This window comes from Microcaecilia unicolor, chromosome 2 (assembly GCF_901765095.1).
Source record: "Microcaecilia unicolor chromosome 2, aMicUni1.1, whole genome shotgun sequence".
NCBI lineage: Eukaryota > Metazoa > Chordata > Amphibia > Gymnophiona > Siphonopidae > Microcaecilia > Microcaecilia unicolor.
In genome coordinates, this window is record NC_044032.1 from 323,298,482 (window position 1) to 323,314,418 (window position 15,937).

A 15,937-nucleotide genomic window follows, 5' to 3' on the forward strand; every position below is an offset into this window, starting at 1 on the left:
CAAAGCGGAGATAAGGAGGGCAAAAAAGGACTTTGAGAAGAAATTAGCGTTGGAAGCAAAAATACATAGTAAAAATTTTTTTAGATACATTAAAAGCAGGAAACCGGCCAAAGAGTCGGTTGGGCCGCTGGACGAAAATGGTGTTAAAGGGGCGATCAAGGAGGACAAAGCCGTAGCGGAGAAATTAAATGAATTCTTTGCTTTGGTCTTCACCGAGGAGGATTTGGGGGAGACACCGGTGCCGGAAAGAATATTTGAAGCGGGGGAGTCGGAGAAACTAAACAAATTCTCTGTAACCTTGGAGGATGTAATGGGTCAGTTCAGCAAGCTGAAGAGTAGTAAATCACCGGGTCCTGATGGTATTCATCCCAGAGTATTAATAGAACTAAAAAATGAACTTGCGGAGCTACTGTTAGAAATATGCAATCTGTCCCTAAAATCGAGTGTAGTACCGGAAGACTGGAGGGTAGCCAATGTTACTCCGATTTTTAAGAAGGGTTCCAGAGGAGATCCGGGAAATTATAGACCGGTGAGTCTGACGTCGGTGCCGGGCAAGATGGTGGAGGCTATTATTAAGAATAAAATTGCAGAGCATATACAAAAACATGGACTGATGAGACAAAGTCAGCACGGATTTAGTGAAGGGAAGTCTTGCCTCACCAATCTAATGCATTTTTTGAGGGGGTAAGCAAACATGTGGACAATGGGGAGCCGGTTGATATTGTATATCTGGATTTTCAGAAGGCGTTTGACAAAGTGCCGCACGAAAGACTCCTGAAGAAATTGCAGAGTCATGAATCGGAGGTAGGGTATTATTATGGATTAAGAACTGGTTGACAGATAGGAAGCAGAGAGTAGGATTGCGTGGCCAGTATTCTCAGTGGAGGAGGGTAGTTAGTGGGGTCCCGCAGGGGTCTGTGCTGGGTCCGTTGCTTTTTAATGTATTTATAAATGACCTAGAGATGGGAATAACTAGTGAGGTAATTAAATTCGCCGATGACACAAAATTATTCAGGGTCGTCAAGTCGCAGGAGGAATGTGAACGATTACAGGAGGACCTTGCGAGACTGGGAGAATGGGCGTGCAAGTGGCAGATGAAGTTCAATGTTGACAAGTGCAAAGTGATGCATGTGGGTAAGAGGAACCCGAATTATAGCTACGTCTTGCAAGGTTCCGCGTTAGGAGTTACGGATCAAGAAAGGGATCTGGGTGTCGTCGTCGATGATACGCTGAAACCTTCTGCTCAGTGTGCTGCTGCGGCTAGGAAAGCGAATAGAATGTTGGGTGTTATTAGGAAGGGTATGGAGTCCAGGTGTGCGGATGTTATAATGCCGTTGTATCGCTCCATGGTGCGACCGCACCTGGAGTATTGTGTTCAGTACTGGTCTCCGTATCTCAAAAAGATATAGTAGAATTGGAAAAGGTACAGCGAAGGGCGACGAAAATGATAGTGGGGATGGGACGACTTTCCTATGAAGAGAGGCTGAGAAGGCTAGGGCTTTTCAGCTTGGAGAAGAGACGGCTGAGGGGAGATATGATAGAAGTGTATAAAATAATGAGTGGAATGGATCGGGTGGATGTGAAGCGACTGTTCACGCTATCCAAAAATACTAGGACTAGAGGGCATGAGTTGAAGCTACAGTGTGGTAAATTTAAAACGAATCGGAGAAAAATTTTCTTCACCCAACGTGTAATTAGACTCTGGAATTCGTTGCCGGAGAACGTGGTACGGGCGGTTAGCTTGACGGAGTTTAAAAAGGGGTTAGATAGATTCCTAAAGGACAAGTCCATAGACCGCTATTAAATGGACTTGGAAAAATTCCGCATTTTAGGTATAACTTGTCTGGAATGTTTTTACGTTTGGGGAGCGTGCCAGGTGCCCTTGACCTGGATTGGCCACTGTCGGTGACAGGATGCTGGGCTAGATGGACCTTTGGTCTTTCCCAGTATGGCACTACTTATGTACTTATGTAATACCGCAAACCGGAGAAACCGCTGATGCGGCGGCCAGATGGGAATATGCAAATACGCTTCCTTGAGGTCCAGAGACGTGAGAGACTCTGCGTAAGTCGAGGATAGGTCTAAACGGCCCGCCTTTTCGAGGCACTACAAAATAGATGGAGCAGCGACCGTAGCTGCATTCAGCGGGAGGAACCGGAACCACCGCTCTGAGCTTCAGCAACACCTGCAAGATCTCGTTTACCGTTGCCCGCTTGATGGCAGTGCCGCATCAGGACTCCAAAAAACGCGTCTCCCACCCGGACAGCGAATTCTAGTCGGTAACCTTCTCTGATGAGGTCCAGAACCCACTAATCCGAAGTAATCTTGGTCCACTCCTCGAGAAGGGGGGAGAGACAACATCCTACTGCGGGAACCGATGAGTGGACGGGCGCCCCATCATTGTGGAGGATGCCCCTGAACTCCTGGATGTTGCCCGGACACCACAGCGTATTTGTCCAAATGAAAGGAGTTCCTCTGTTGGAAATGGGTACGTTGACCAAACCCCTCAGAGCGCCCCGGGCGATATCTGCGAGCTTTGCGAAAACGTGGCCTGGAAGAGGAGGGAAAAGAAGGACATTTGGAAGAAGGCCTCGGCTTATCCTCAGGCAACCATTGAGACTTAGAGTCCCCTAGGGTCCTTAACAATCTTCTCCAAATCCTCCCCAAATAAAAGAAGGCCCCGAAAGAGTAAACTCACCAGCCTTTGTTTAGAGGCCATGTCAGCCGCCCAATGTCGGAGACAAAGAAGGCGGCGGGCAGCAACCACCACATACATCTGCTGAGCCAAAGCTCTGACCAGATAAAAAAGGGCAGGGCAGACTCCATACGCGGGCCGCCCTCAGTGAGGGAACCCGCTCCATCGGTGGGCTGCTCAACTGCCTGCTGCAACCAGGAAAGGCAGGCCCGGGCTGCATAGGAACTGCAAATAGCCGCCCGTAAGGACAGGCCCGAGATTTCAAAGGACCGTTTCAGCGCTGATTCCAGCTGCTGGTCCTGCATATCTTTCAAAGTGACCCCTCCCTCCACCAGAAGAGTAGTCTTTTTAGTCACAGCCGTGACTAACGCATCCACTTTAGGCATCCCAAAGAAGGCCAACTGACTTTCACTCAGAGGATAAAGGTGACACAAAGCCTTGGCCACCTTCAAGAGACCATAAGGGTCAGACCATTGAGCTGAAATAAGCTCTTGGAAGGAAGCATGCACGGGAAAAGCCATCTTCGTACTAGCCATCCAAGGATTAATAGAAAAGGCAGTGCCCTCGCATCAGAAATGAGAGCTGGCAGCCCGTCGCGGTGGAAAATACAAACCGCTTTAGGGTCATCCAACTCCTGTGGCAAGCAGCCACCCTCGTCTGGATCATCAGTCCATGAGGGCCTGCCAGACCCCTCACTCCCCGAAACTAGACCACGGGAGAGACCAGGGTGAAGAGTCCCCCCTCAGACAGGGTATTCACTCGTCTACGCTTAGCATCAGCCAAAAGCTCTGGGGAAGAAATAGTCTCCAGCAGATGCTGGGCTATCAAGAACTGGAGGCAACCCAGTCCGAAAGAAAGTGTCAGGAGCCTCAGGCAGTGCTCTTTTTAACATAAGAGCCTTATGCATCAGCAGCACAAATTCAGGGGAGTCAAACTCACCCTGTGCATCCGCCCCCACATTGGGGGAAGCGGAGGCAATAGCCCCTCTAGAAACCTCGAAACGAGGCATCCCCCTGCACTCAGATCACTCTGCAACCGCGAGGGTCGTCAAACGGCATCTCCAAGATGGCGCCCACTGCCAACTCAGTCAGGCAGGAAGAATCACTGCCCATCATGCTAGTGCCAGCATTAGATCAAGGCAGCATGTGCTGCAAAGCCCCGCTGCTGATCTGCATTTCCCACAGTGGGAGCAGCGCTTAACCCCTTCAGCAGCCATCAAATACAAAAAACAAAATGGTGCCTTCGCGCCAAAACTTACCCTGCACAGAGCGCTGTCAGCGGGAACCTCCCCAGAAGAGCTGGGCACCATTCTCACCTCAGGAGACTGAGTCAAACGAGTTTCGGTCAAGCTGCATCGAACCAGGAGCTCTGGAGAAACCCTCTCTTTTTTTTTTTTTTTACTGTGAGGAAAGTTAGAGGCAGGTAGCCACACAGGAACTCCGGGAGAAGGATGAATGGGGTAAGGCAGGGACAGGGAAAACCAAGTATGCCTTCAAAGTGGGCACCACCAGCCACAACACCCCCCGCTCTACTGGCAAAGCACAGGAGCCACCCCAGGCAGAAATCCAGGAGCTGAGAAAGAGACGTCCACACCTACTGGGAGATAGAGATATACTGAAGGCAGAGGGGGCTGGGCGTCCAGGAACACCATGTGCTTTCAGTGTTCTCTATCTCCACCTGCTGGTAGGCGGATACAACCCATCAGTTAATGGATTCATCTGCTGTTGATGACAAGGAACTTGTGTTAAGCAGAGCCTTTCAGGCAGTGCATTCCATAGAGTGGAGGCTACTCCTGAGAAGGCTTGCTTGCGGGTATCACATCGTGTAATGTCTTTTGGAGAGGGTGAGGTTAGTGATAGTCCTCGAGAGGACCTTAGTGTCCTTGGCGGTGTGTAGAGGATCATCCTGTTCTTCAGGTACTCACAGCCACTTCCTTTCAGGGTCTTGAAGATCAGTTTTAAATTTAGCCCTGTACTGTACTGGTAACCAATTAAGTTTTTGCAAAATTGGTGCGATGTGGTCATGTCGCTTGCAACCTTCTCTGAGTCTTGCTGCTGCATTCTGAATCAACTGGAGCTGGTGCAGGCTCTTTGTAGTCAGTCAATTGCATGGTGCATTGTAGTAATCCAGTCCTGATGTTATCATGGTATGTACAATTGGGATAAGATTTACCTTCTCACTGTAAGGAGAGAGGCAGCGTAGCTGTCACAAATAGTAGAAGCAGCTCTTGAAGGTTGCTTGGATTTGGGGAATCAGAGTAAGGGTCGAATCTAACTGTATTCCAAGGTTCCTGACTTGTGATTTGAGGGGTAGTTAATACTTTCCAAAAGGGATTTTGATGTCAGGTATGTATCCACTTGTGTTAGGGACCCAGAGAAGCTCGGTTTTACTTGGGTTCAGGCAAAGTTTGTTGAGTTTAGCCCATTCTTGAATTGATGTTAGACAGGTAATCAGTTTATTCAAGGCTGTAGGTAAGTCAGGTTCAATGGGTATGAGTAGCTGTCCATTGACAGAATCAGCTCAGCTAGTGGCTTGAGGTAGATACTGAACAGAATGGGTGTCAGTATTGATCCTGGTGGTACCCCGCAGGTCAGTGTCCATGGTGGTGATGAGTTGCTGCCAAACATTATGGATTGTTGCCTGTCTGATAGATAGGATCTGAACCAGGCAATTACTGTTCCATTAATACCTGTTTCTGTCAGTCGTGTTAGCATGATATCGTGATCCACAGTGTCAAAAGCTGCTGAGAAACATTGAGGCAAATCCTTTATCTCAGCTTCTGTGAAGATCATCTAGTAGGCATACGAGGGCCATTTCTGTTCCATAACCAGGTCTGAATCCAGACTAACATGGATCTAGCCAGTTTCTCTCTTCTAGCTAATCATTAACTTGGACAAAGACTGTTTGTTCTATGAGTTTCCCTAGAAATGGGATGTTGGATACTGGCTTGTAACTTTCAAATTTGTCCTGCTCAAGGTTGTGTTTTTCTTTAGCAAAGGGCAAACCACTGCCCTTTTTAATGCTGTTGGTAGTTGCCCATTAGAAAGAGAGGTGTTCGGAGTCACGTGATGCTAGGCGGAGAGAGGAACGCTGCTTGTTAGAGCTCCGAGGCCCCTCGAGTAACAACAGCCCCTAGCGCCATCAAAATCAGCCGAAAAAACCCGAGACGTGCAGTGAAAGTGACTGGAATACCCCAGCAACGAGTCTTTGGCTCCTTAGCCCAAAACGAGCCGGAACGGCTGCTAAAACAAGCCGGAAAGAAAGAGCCCGGAGCCGCGTGGGTGACAACAAGATGGCGGAGGTCGGCGCCACAGGAGAGTCGGTGAGCTCCGCTTGGGCGGCGGAGGTAGCCGCTGAGGTCTCGACCCTGTTTGGAACCCCTGTAGAAAACAAGCTGCAGAAAATATCGGACAAACTGGAGTCGATGGATGGGAAGTTGGAATGCCTAAAAACAGACTGTCAGGGTTCCAGCAGAGGATGTCCGATGTAGAAGACCAATGCCAGCAATATGCTACTGTGCAAAAAGACCTGCAGGACAAGCTGGACAAATTAGAAGCAAAGATCGAAGATCTGAGATCTCGACGGAACAACCTAAGGTTGATTGGACTGCCGGAGTCACTGCGCGAGGTAGATCTGCGTGAATTTTTAGAAACATGGCTGCCCAAAGCACTGGGCTTGCCCAGGCTGGAGAAGGTATTAAAGATTGAACGGGCACAGAGGCTGAGCCGCGCGGGGGCAGAGCTCAGAGAGACCGCGAGCTGTCATTTGCAAAATACTTAATTATGTCCACAAGCAAGAAATCTTACGGGAGTGGCGGCTTCGTGGGAAAGTACAGTATGACGCCTGTAATATCCTCTGCTTCCAGGACTTCTCCGCTGCGGTGGCGGCCCAGCGCAGGCAATTTGCGGACACCTGTAAGCGCTTGTATGAGAGAAAGGTCAGCTTCGCTTTGCTGTATCCAGCAAAACTGAGAATTTATCACGAAGGCAAAGCGCACTTATTCAGCTCACACGTGAAGGCTATGCAGTTCGTCAACAGAATGGGCCAGCACGCGGAGGAGGAAAGCGGACAAGTAGAATCAAGTGGGCAGCAGAGTCCATGAGGTGGGCAGTGAGCTCGGAAAAGCAGGACGCCCAACAGATGATGGGCTCCCAAGACAGACCGGACAAAGACAGTGTGTGTTGTTGGAAGCTTTAAACACGCAAGTTGCTGCAGAACAGAACTCAATGTGCATAATATAGGCTGAGTAAATGTGCAGGAGTTATCCTAAACTTTAAGAACCAGTAAATGCCATACTACTGTCCATAACCTATAGAGGGGTACAGGTTAACATAAGCAAGAGGGTTCAATTCTTGCAGGAGGTTTGTGTTTTTGTCATTTTAAATTTAGATGGTGGTCGTTGGGGGAATGGGGCGTGACTCGTTCTCTCACGAAAACTACAGCTCGGGTTCAAAGGGGGAGGGCTTTGGGAACAGGTGGAGGGTGGAGAAGGGATGGGGGGAAGTGGAGGGGGAGTTTTGGGGGGTGGGGGGTGGGGGTTGGAGTCACAAGGGGGGTATGGAGTCCCGGACGAGTATGGGGAGGTTGTTGGGGGGGACACCCAAGGGCTGGGGGGTGGCCCTCAATGTAGAAGTTGCGATACTGGTTATGGTCATGTTGGGGGAGCAGGATGGGTTCACTTAAGTTAATCTGCTGGAATGTGGGGGGGGGGATCTCATCACCCATTAGGCGTACGAAGGTCTTACAGGCTTTGCGAAGGCATGGGGCAGATGTCGCGTTTCTCCAGGAAACTCACTTGACGACGGTGGAGTATGATAAATTTAAGAAAAGTTGGGTAGAAGAGGCAGTGGGGGCCCCGGCAGTGGGGAAAAAGGGGGGAGTATTGATACTGTTTCGTAAGGGTTTACAGCTGCATATAAAACACGTGAAACGGACTGCAGAGGATAGATATATGCTGGTGGAAATAGTGAAGGGGAGCACCACCTATGTTTTTTGTAACATCTATGCCCCGAACGTTTTTGACCCAAAATTCTACAAAACCCTGATAGAAATGCTGAGCCCCTATCCAAAAGGCAATATTATCTTGGGGGGAGATTTTAATATGGTGATTAATCCTCAACAAGACAAAAGTAACCCCCTCTATGAGGGGCCTGCCCTTTCTCTGTTCGACGCTGGATTTAGTAGATGTGTGGAGAGTGTTGCACCCTACACAAAGGGATTATACACATATATCCAGGGCACACTCGAGGCAATCGCGTATTGATTATTTGTTGGTCTCGTAGGGGCCTATTCTCTAAAATCATCTCAGCGGAGATAGGACCCAGTGAGATCTCAGATCATTCAATAATATGGGTGCAGCTGCAAATGTCGGGTGATGGGGGAGGGAAGGGCGGTTGGCGTTTCCCGATCGAGCTTTACCAGGACCCGCAATTTAAAGTCTTTATAAAAGATAAATGGAAGGAGTTTGGGGAACATAATAGTGGCCATCGACAGCAAGCGAGCTTGTACTGGGAAACATCTAAGGAGGTCATGAGAGGGGAGGTTATAGCCTATAGAGCTAGGGATAGGAAAATGCGAGACAAAGAAATTCTTCGCCTGGAACAAGAAATCAGGATTAGATGGATTAGCTTTGGGAGGATAGCAACAGCTGATAATAAAAGAGCCCTTCTAGAGTCTCAAAGAGAATTGAATGAATTATTGCATCAGAGGGAGCGTAAGTCACAGGCATACTGTAAACACCAATTATTCCAGTATGGGAACAAGGCAGGGGCATTGATGAGTCAGTTAGTGCATGGAAAGGGGGGACCCGCGAAGATCCTACAAATAAAGGATAAGGGAGGGTGGCTGCTACAGGAAGAGGGAGCGATTATTGAACGCTTCAAGGAATATTATTAAGCACTGTATGCGGAACCCTCAGACATTGTGCCAGATAGTGAAGTGTATTTAGCTAATCAAGAATTACCTAGAACATCAGAGGCGCAAAAGGGCTTATTGAATGGGTAAATAGTGGAGGGGGAGCTAATGCTGGCTCTGCAGCAGAGCCCTATCCATAAGGCACCGGGACCCGATGGGTTTAGTACAGCCTATTACAAGCTATTGCAGGAACAGGTGACGCCACTTCTGCTTAATCTTTTTAATACCATGGTCCAAACCGGGAGCATGTCAGACTCGCTCAATGTAGCCAAAGTGATAGTCTTGTTGAAGTCTGGCAAAGAGGGGACGGAGGTGGGGTCTTATAGGCCCATCTCGCTCCTGAACAGCGATGTCAAGCTTTATGCAAAGATACTGGCAAATCGGTTGGCGCAGGTGCTTCCAGACCTAGTGGCGCCCCCTCAGGCAGGTTTTGTGAAAGGACGGCAAGCGGTAAGCAATATTAGAGCCTTACTGGCGTCTCTGGAGACAATGGAGACACAGAAAGGGCCTTCTCTGTTTTGACACAGAGAAGGCCTTCGACCGCGTAGTCTGGAACTTCATGTTTGCAGTAATGGCAAGGATGGGGATCGGGGGGGGGGGGGGGCATTTAGGAGCGCAGTGGGCGCGCTGTACTCGAACCCCAGGGCGTTCATGTGGCTGAATGGGGAGCGCTCAGAAATATTCCCAATTCGACGAGGTACAAGGCAGGGATGTCCCTTGTCCCCCCTGTTATTTGACTTGACATTGGATCCCCTGATCAGGGAAATCGAGGAGCACCCGGAGGTGAAGGGGGTGACCTGGGGCCTGTACTCATTCACGGTCTCCGCTTTTGCTGATGACATCCTAGTACACCTTACGCAGCCAAAGCGTTCGCTGGACGCGCTGTTGGAACTCTTTCAGGAATACGGGAACTTTGCAGGATTTAAGATTAACTATTCTAAGTCTCAGGCATTGACAGCTAGCCCCGAGGTGCGAGGGATGTGGGGAGGTTCATTCCCATTAAAATGGGCTTCGGGATCGCTTCAGTATTTAGGGGTACGGATTTCTATGACAACCGCCGAATTGCATCAGCTTAACATTTCCCGATTGGTTGAGGTGATGAGGGGACGGTTAAGTAGATGGAAGGCCCTACCGTTAACAATGCATGGGAGAATACATTTGTTTAGAATGGTGGAATTTCCGAGGTGGCTCTACACCTTCCAGGTGCTGCCTTTGAGACTCAAATGTAAGGATCTACAGCAGATTCATAAATGGGTGCGGAAATATATTTGCAGAGATTCAAAACCTAAACTTCCTCTGAAGCTGCTGATGGGAGCATGGGCGGAGGGAGGGATGGGTCTCCCAGATCTCCGTCGCTACAATCAAGCTTGCTTGCTGAGACACCTGGGGGACTGGTTGTTAGATAGAAAGGATTATACGCCACGAGATGTTAAACAGGAATATTTTAAACCATATCACTTATATTACCTACTGCAATGCCCAGGGAGCGAATTGCCTAGTACGGTGAGTAGTAGTGTGTTACTAGATCCCCTTAGAGGGATTTGGAAGGATTTAACGGGGAGTTGGGGAGTTGCGGGAAATACTTCCGACCTTTTGCCGTTACAGGGTAATCCTCAGTTCGCCCCAGGGTCAGAGACTAAAGTATTCCGCCGCTGGGCAGAGTTAGATATAACAAGGTTGGAACATGTCCTTAGTTTCCAGGGCCAATTGTTGAGTTTCGGAGCACTGGGGGTAGGTATAACTCAGAGTCATTTATTTGCACACTGCCAACTGGAACATTATGTGCGTTCCTTGGACCAAAGGAAGCTGGGGGAGAGGCACGGACGAAGAGTGAGGGAATTTTATGGATCCCTGCCTGGTGAAAGGGTGTCGGTTTCAGGGCTGCAGAGGGCTCTATGGGACCTAGGGAGAGGGAAGGAGGTGAGGGCCATTTGCACAAAATGGGGCCGGGACCTACAGCAGACAAATTTACAAATTGACTTTCGGAAATTGGTTTCACGCATTCCTTCATTATCGGGAAACGCCAATCTCAGGGAATGTCAATATAGAATCCTGCATAGGGCATATATGGCCAAACCACAAATATTTTACATAGGAGGGGTACCAGACCCGTTGTGTGCCAAGTGTCAGCAGAGGGAGGGCACGCTGTTTCACTCCCTTTGGGAATGTCATACGATACAAACCTTTTGGAAGCAAATAGCTCAGTACTTGGAGGCTGTGGTGCAACATAAGATTCAGTTTACTCCTCAGGGGGGTTCTACTTGATCAGTATGAAAGGTTTCACCTCCACCACAAAGGGGCTCAGCAGTTTGTCCGGAAAGCAAGTATAATAGGGAAGAAGCTTATTCTGAATAACTGGATGAGTGCAGAGCCGCCAGATTACTGGCACTGGAGAAACCGACTATATGACATGTTATTGCAGGAATGAACGGTGGTGGGGTCCTCCCCCAAGAGAAGGAAAGCATTTTTGGAGATTTGGGACTCCTACATACAGTCGTTATCCCCTAAAGCTCGTAGCTTTATATTGAATAGTCTCTGACTCTGCACCTAAGTGTCTCCTGTAGGGTTTTTTTTTCCTCTCTCTTCTTTCCTGCATATGGTAATTAGTCAGTTTGATGACAAATGTTCATGATATCTTGCAATAATTGTATGTAATATTCTTTTAGTGGAATCTACTTTGGAGGGGGGAGGGGAGGAGGTATGGGAGGGAGGGAATAAACACAAAAATTTTTCTGTTGCACACGAATGGAATGTGGTGGTTGAAAACTTATATTTTCTGATTTATCTGGCAGTGTCAAGCCAGACCGTTGTGTTTCCTTGTTTAATAAAAAAGATTTAAACATAGAAAGAGAGGTGTTCACAATTTTTGTGACGCCTTCTATCAGGCCCATACTTACCTGCTGCACTATCTTTGATGGGCAGGGTTTGAGGGAGTAGGTAGTTGGTCGAAGGTCTCTTAGGATTTTGTCAAGTCTCCCCTCTGTCATTGAGTTAAAAGTATCCCATCTGTCTCAGTCAGGAGGGGGCGAGTTTATGCACCCCTGGTTGGGATTGTCTGTAAATCCTGGCAGAGACTTCTAATTTTGTTGGCAAAGTATGCAGCAAAATCATTGCAGTTCAGTTTAGAATGGGCAGGCTGGTACTGTTTTGGGGGTTGCAGTAGGCTGTTTACTATACTGAACAACTGCTTGGTTTAATTGGCAGCCTGTGTAATGCTGTCTTGTCTTCAACGTCAGTGATCCCTTAGGTCTCGCAAGGCCCCGAAGGACCTCAGAGGACAGCCGTGCAACCTCAAATCTTCACCCGCGGCGACCGCCGTTCACCAGGGGTTGAGCCCCCAGCTGCAGGCGGTCAGCAGGACTGCTGGAACCGCGGGGTTGACGGACTGACCTGGCTAGAGTCGGGCAATCAGCAAACAGCAGTCAGGCGCAGGGCAAGTCTCTGGGCAGGCGGCTAGCAATCAGTAGTCAAATACAAAGCACAGTCTCTGGGCAGGCGGCTAGCAATCCAAAGTCAAGTACAAGCACAGTCTCTGGATAAGCGGCTAGCAATCCATAGTCAAGTACAAGCACAGTCTCTGGATAGGCGGCTAGCAATCCGTAGTCAAGTACAAGCACAGTCTCTGGATAGGCGGCTAGCAATCCGTAGTCAAGTACAAGCAAAGTCTCTACTCCGTAGACGGGTTCAAGCAGTCTCTGGGCAGGTCCAAGAAGACGCAACACGGAACCACTGCGCAGGCTTCGGGAACAGAACCTGAAGCAAGGGTGTCAGCTAGATTCCATCTTTAAATATCGCGCCACCCCGCCCTCGTGGGAGAAACCCACCAATCTGGCCCTGGGAGTCGGCAGAGCCCCTCGGATTGGCTCTGCCCGATCTACCAGGCGGAGTCACCGCCTTGGTCCTCCAATCCGATGCTAGGTAGGCGGAGCTCCAGAGCCCCCGGCTCTGGAGCGAAGAAGACGTCGGCCCCAGCGTACCAGCGCCGCCATTTTGGGCGGCGCGAACCTCGTCCTGACCTACTGCAACCAAGAGACCGGCGTTCGCCGTCGCCGGCCGCCGGTCCCGGCCTGACCCGCGGCAGCGCCGGCCCCCACGCAGGAACCCCCTGGCCGTCCTCTCGCGCCGCAGAGGCCGCTGGCTCCCGCCCCCCGCGGCGGGAGAGCAGGTAGGAGCGTGGGACGCGACAGTATCCCCCCCGGATGCCCATTTTCCCCCGGGGCCAGGTTTAAGAGGAAAACGTGCGTGGAAAGCCCTTACCAAGTCTGGAGCATGTATGTTGGTAGCGGGTTCCCAGGAGTTGTCTTCGGAACCGAAATGCTTCCAAGATAACAGATAGTAAAGCTTCCCCCGCCGTCTCTTGGAGTCCAGAATGTCCTCAACTTCATATTCTGGATCGGGATCCGCCTCTGGAACTACCGTCTCCTGATTCTGTGGATGCCACCGGGAACCCCGGAAACTCTTCAACAAGGAAATATGGAAGGCATTATGCACCCGTAGAGTACTAGGTAGCCACAACCGGTATGTCACTGCTCCAATCCGAGATTGGATTGTAAACGGCCCAATGTACCGTGGTCCCAACCTCTGCGAGGGTACTCGGAGTCTTAGGTATTTCGTACTTAGCCATACCTTTTGCCCCGGCTGTAACACCGGGGCGGGTCGCCGGTGGCGATCAGCAAAGGACTTGTACTTGGCGGCCGTTCGTTGCAGTTGTTCTCGGGTCATCTCCCAGACCTCCCGCAGGTCAGTTAAGGTTTGAGTAACCATGGGCGTAGGAGAGTCAGAGGGGAAAGGTGACGGAAGCCGTGGATGTAGTCCATATACCAGGAAGAAAGGAGATTGTCCAGAGGCGGAATGGTCACTGTGGTTGTAGGCAAACTCAGCCCAAGGAAGAAGGGACGACCAGTTATCTTGCCGCTTGTTAACAAAGGCCTGCAAGAAACCCTTCAAAATTTGATTAATCCGTTCTACCATACCGTTGGTCTGAGGGTGGTAGGCCGAGGAGAAGTGGGTCGCAACCCCCAGAGCAGAACACAAGGCTCTCCAGAATCGGGAAGTGAACTGAGTTCCACGATCACTGATGATTCTGGTTGGCAGCCCATGGAGCCGGAAGACATGTTGAACTGTCGGGCTAGGGATGCCGCCGATGGAAGTCCCGGCAGGGGAACAAAATGGGCCATTCGGGAGAACCAGTCCACCACAACCCAGATCACGGTGTGTCCCTGGGAGCTGGGAAGGTCCGTGATGAAGTCCATAGACAATTCCCTCCAGGGAGCTGTAGGAACGGGTAACGGTTGCAGGTCCCCCCAAGGACGCCCAACCACCGACTTCGTCCGGGTGCAGATAGGGCACGTCGTGACAAACTGGAGAATATCTCGCCTCATCTGAGGCCACTGGTACTGTCGAGAAATCAGAAGAAGGGTCTTTTGGAACCCAAAATGTCCAGCCCATACGGAGGAATGTCCCCACTGCATTACTTTCCCCCGGTCCTGAGGAGGCACTAGCTTCTTCACCGGGGCGACCTCCCCTGGGGCCGCACTAAGGCAGTTAGGATCCAACATAGGATGAAGCTCTTCAATCTCCTCCGGGACGTCAAAAGCTCTAGAGAAGGCATCTGCAGGGGTATTTTGGGCCGCAGCCCGAAACACGAGTTGAAAATGAAATCTTGCAAAAAATAATGACCAACGGGCCTGTCGAGGATTTAGCCGTTGGGCTTCTTGTAGATACAAAAGATTCTTGTGGTCAGTAATCACAGTAAATCGGTGCTCCGCCCCCTCCAGCAAATGTCTCCATTCTTGCAGAGCTAACTTCAAGGCTAGAAGTTCTCTGTCCCCCACCGTATAATTGCGTTCCGCTGGGGAGAACTTACGGGAGAAGAAGAAGCAAGGCTGGCGCCGGCCCTTGGCGTTAACTTGAGAGAGGACGGCCCCTGCGCCCAAAGCGGAAGCGTCCACTTCCACAACAAATGGTTTATTAGGGTCCGGGGCCAACAGGATAGAGGCAGATTCAAACGCTTTCTTTAATTGACTGAAGGCGGCTTGTGCCTCCGGTGGCCAGTTTCGGACGTCTGCATGTTTTCTAGTAAGTGCTGTCAAAGGCGCTGTCAATTGTGAATAATAAGGAATAAACTGGCGGTAGTAATTCGCAAACCCCAAGAACCGCTGTAGTGCTTTCAGTCCCTGAGGTTGCGGCCATTCCCGGATAGCGCGGAGTTTATCGGGATCCATCCGCAACCCCCCTGGTAGCAGAATATGTCCCAGGAAAGGCAGGGATTGCTGGTGAAATGAGCACCTGCTAAGTTTGGCAAACAAGCGAAATTGCCGTAGGCGTTGCAGCACAGTACGAACGCGGATCACATGTTCCATGGGGTCCTTGCAGAAGATCAGGATGTCATCCAAGTAGACAATCACTGTGGAATACAACAAATCCTTGAGCGCAAAGTTGATGAATCTTTGAAACACTGCGGGAGCGTTGCATAAGCCAAAGGGCATTACTAGATATTCAAAATGACCCTCATGAGTATTAAAGGCAGTTTTCCACTCGTCCCCCTCTCGGATGCGGACCAAGTTGTAGGCCCCACGAAGATCCAACTTGGTGAAGATCTGAGTTCCCTGCAACCGGTCAAACAGTTCTGGAATGAGAGGTAGGGGGTATCGATCCTTCACGGTGATGGCATTTAGACCCCGATAGTCCACGCAGGGTCTCAACGAGCCATCTTTCTTGGACACAAAAAAGAAATCCGGCCCCGGCAGGGGACGTAGAGGGACGGATGAACCCCTTCTGGAGATTCTCCCGAATATAGGCTTGCATTACCTTAGATTCCTCCCGGGATAGTGTATAAAGACGGCCCCGGGGCGGCATGGCGTCTGCCATCAACCTGATAGCACAATCAAAGGATCGATGAGGCGGTAGGACATCAGCTTCTCCACGGGACTAATACATCCGCAAAATCCCGGTATTCCATCCGTGCAGTGTAGCGTGACAAACTGGCACAGTTCTAGCTCTAAAGATGCTTGCTTTTCCATCTCCATACAAAGAATTTTAGGTACAAAAATATTAGACTAATCTGAATGGAGAGAAGGGGAATTTTGGGTAGGAAGAGAAAAGCTAAATGATTGGGTTGTTCTATCATATAGTTCAAACAACTTTCTGCTTTATCACTAAAGCTGCAAAACAGATTAGAATCAAAACAGGCCAGAATAGACAAATCACATACAAAATATATATTAGAAATTATACAGAAAATTAATCTAGAAGGGCCTTGTCCTGTTAGTGGAATGCAGGACAACCAACCACTAATTCACAATAACTGATTTAAAAAAATTGCTCAAA

General features: G+C 49.8%; 1 protein-coding gene across 1 annotated transcript in view; it reads right to left on the minus strand.

The window, feature by feature from the left end:
- The window catches only part of ELP1 (elongator complex protein 1), a 1,128,708-nt gene that overhangs the window by 756,301 nt on the left and 356,470 nt on the right, over window positions 1–15,937 (minus strand).